This window comes from Lactuca virosa, chromosome 6 (assembly GCF_052849685.1).
Source record: "Lactuca virosa cultivar CGN04683 chromosome 6, Lactuca_virosa_CGN04683_v6, whole genome shotgun sequence".
In the NCBI taxonomy this organism is placed as follows: domain Eukaryota; kingdom Viridiplantae; phylum Streptophyta; class Magnoliopsida; order Asterales; family Asteraceae; genus Lactuca; species Lactuca virosa.
In genome coordinates this window covers 97,903,263-97,906,823 of record NC_136431.1, presented here as the reverse complement: position 1 = coordinate 97,906,823, position 3,561 = coordinate 97,903,263, and positions in this window count along the sequence as shown.

Here is a 3,561-nt window from a genome sequence, read left to right as displayed (position 1 = left end):
AAAATAAGATCTACAACTTTCATTTAGACTCCGTCGGCTAATTCTTGACCGATCTTAAATTTAACAGTAGGAGGAGATTAGACTGTTAAATAGCCGCGAAAAATTCGTAACTCCTTCATATGGACTCCGTTTTCATCTGCCTTTTTACTGTTTAGTTCCTATTAATGAGATATTCAACTCTCATTTAGGTCACGTAAGCCAAAAACCGCTCGAACTAAAGTTCGAGTTTCGGGTCGTGCACTGCTAAGCCAAATCTTAGAAAATTCATAACTTCCTCATACGAAGTCAGATTTGGGCGTTCTTTTTATGGATGTTCTCGGTTTAATGGACACTGATTACTAAGGCTAAAAAGTCCTCCATCATAAATTCACTATTTACGTCTCCTGGTGCCGTGTCGGTTTTGCCGTAAAACTTCGACGGACCATAACTTCTTCGTTATAACTCGGATTTCGGCGTTCTTTATATGTACGGAACCCTTGAGACATATTCTACAAATTGGTTAAGATTATTTATTCTAAATAATCTTCCATCAAAAACTCATATTTGACGCTCATTGTCTCTAAATTGACTAGCCTGGATCTGCGGGCGTTACACACGACCCTACTCGACGAGTTGACCTCCCAACTCGCTGAGTCCATGCTTAAATCCTTTCCAATTCAAACCAGGTGTTACACCTTTAAGCTTAAAGGTGTAAACTTTATGAGGAGTTTGGTGTCATGCATGCATTAAGTCAATTATTAAGTCCATCCCAAGCTTAAGAGCTTCATTTAGACATGCATGAACGTAATGTTGGCAAATTTATGTGGTTTTCCAGCTCAAGGAAGTCTGATCTATGATTTGGGGTCATGTCCCTGTGGATTAAGTGTTTTATGTGTTAAGGGGTGGGTTTCTAGTGACCTCGACGAGTTTGTTGGATAAACTCGGCGAGTTGGCTCGGTTTTCCCCTACACTTTAAGACTGATAGAGGAACTCAACGAGTTTGTGGTCAACTCGGCGAGTTGACTTGGTTTTTCCCGATCTGTGCAGATTGACGGAGAAACTTGACGAGTTGAAGGACAACTCGACGTGTTGGGTCAACTTAAACCATTTACCTTGACTTTTGATTTATGTCTTTGACCAAGTTTGTCCCAAGGGGTGCTTGAAGTAATCTGAATTGTAATAAGGAAAATTATGGGCTTATGATTAGACCCATATGGGGTTGGGCCCAATTTGGGAAATTGGGCCATTAGTGGGCCTTTGTGGATCTTTTGGTTTTCGGCCTCAGTTTTGGTGCATGTTGGGTCAGGGGTAAAATGGTCATTTAACCCCAAGTATGGATTATGGATTATAACATGGAACCGAATTGCTAATTGGGTGTGTTGTTGGTATTGATAGCTCAGGAAGTCGGAAGGGGAGCAGCTAGGGATTTCTTTCAGGGAGCTTCTGCATTCGAGGTGAGTTGTCCTCAATATACTTGCGGGTCGAAGGCACCCATGCCGGCCCATTGGATTGATATCATGTTATGCATGCTATTGTATTGTTATGATCTGTTAGATCGGTATCCTGGTAGATATGATGTTTCTATGTTGTCATGATCTGTTAGATCGGTATCCTGGTTGATAGGATGATTCTATGCTTAGTGATCTATTAGATCTGCCTGTTATCCGACTTGGCCATATGTTTTCCAGTAGCATGTATTGATGTAGTGTGGTTCGGTTGAGACTGTACTACTTAGTGCTGCCAGTCAACAAACCCTATAATGTTTGTATCGGTACATTATATGTATACTTATCTGTTATGTTCATGTCGACATGGTTTGTGTGTGTGGTTGGGTTGAGGTGGACCTACTTTGACCTGAAGGCCAAATAACACAGGGTGTCCCAGATAGACTGAAGACTATTGGGGCGTACGATTCAGGCCGAAGGCCCGGAGAATGGTCTAGACAGGCTGAAGGCCTGGTGAGACAGTCGAAACACGCTGAAGGTTCTGTGAGCGTGCCAGATAGACTGTAGGCTGGTGGGGCGTTCTAGTCAGATTGAAGGCTCTGTTAGTGTACCAGATAGACTGTAGGCCGGTGGGGTGTTCCAGTCAGACTGAAGGCTCTGTGGGCGTACCAAATAGAATGTAGGCCGATGGGGTGTTCCAGTAATGCTGAAGGTTCTGTATGTATGCTGTTAAGTTTGGTCATTGTCGTTGAATAGGTATCCCGTTGAGCTGATCTTAGGAGTAGAGTCCCGTTCAACTATTTTTCTGTCTGTTTGTGAGGTGAGTCTTCTTACCACCTTAAGTGGGTTGAAGGCACCAAGGCCAGCCTACTGTATTGTCTGAGTAGAATATATGCTATTGTATGACTTCGATTGATGTGATTGCACGATTTATGTATGGAGCTAATCTGGGCTTGGAGTCATTATGGACTCGGGGTTGATACGAACCTGGGGGTTGATATGGACCTGACACAACTAATTGTTGTTATTTGGGGTTGATACGGACACGAGGGTTGATACAAACCTGACACAGCCACGCACTGTTATATTATATGTATGTTGTATGTGGTATTTTCAGGGAACCTCACTAAGCTTTGTGCTTACAGTTATGTTTGTGGTTTTAGGTACTTTTTGTACAAAAGGGAAGGGCCCGACATGATCGCATCACATCCACCCATGTTCCTCATTTTCTCTAGGATTTGGATTTGTACTCTGATGATTTCTCTCATTTGACATACTTTGTTGAGTTTGTTATGAAAACTTGATGGTTTGCAATTAAATTAAAAAATAAAATGTTTTCCATGTTTTGGGATGTTAGAAGTTGGTATCAGAGCTAGGGCATGGTTCGATGTGTTCAACATTGACGTCGAACCCTACAATGGGGGTGAAGGTGGGTTGCACCTAATCCCGCATCGTTTGGGAAGGATAACTAAGCATTCCTTATAAGAACTCTACAGTAAAGCATGCCCGAGCGAGAGCAATTCAGGGATGGGTGACCCCTGGGAAGTTTTCACGTCAGGAGCCCAATGCGAACAATATTGTAATACGTGTCAGAGGCGGATGTTAGAAATCATATCAAAGCCTTGGTTTGAGGGATTCATACACACTTTTGGGTGTGTCAAGACTCAAGCTGAGGAAATGATAATCTTTTCAAAGAAAAGGAAATCGAATTTTTTAAAAGATTTTTATTAAGTAAAAAGGGGGTGCGATGCGTGCAATCAGCTGAGCTCAAGTAGTACGAGCCCAATACTACCTTCCACACCTATCCATACTTTCCTCAAGAATCATCCTGAATCCTCTAAGTTACCTCCTTATAATGTTACTACTAAAATCTGCTATATAGTGTAGCTCCCGCACTAATGCACTTCCTAGGCTATCCTAGGATCCCCAACTCACCCTGCCATCAGCTGCTGAAGAACCCCTACTAATATCAGCTAAATACTTCATGAATACAACTACATGAAACAAACCTTCAATAATCTTTAGAATGAAGGACCCAATCCTACAACGGTAGGACTCAAACGAGAGTTGCACAATAGGGCCAAATCAATTATTCCTTAATTATTTAACCTTTGCAACATGTAACTTAACATATTCA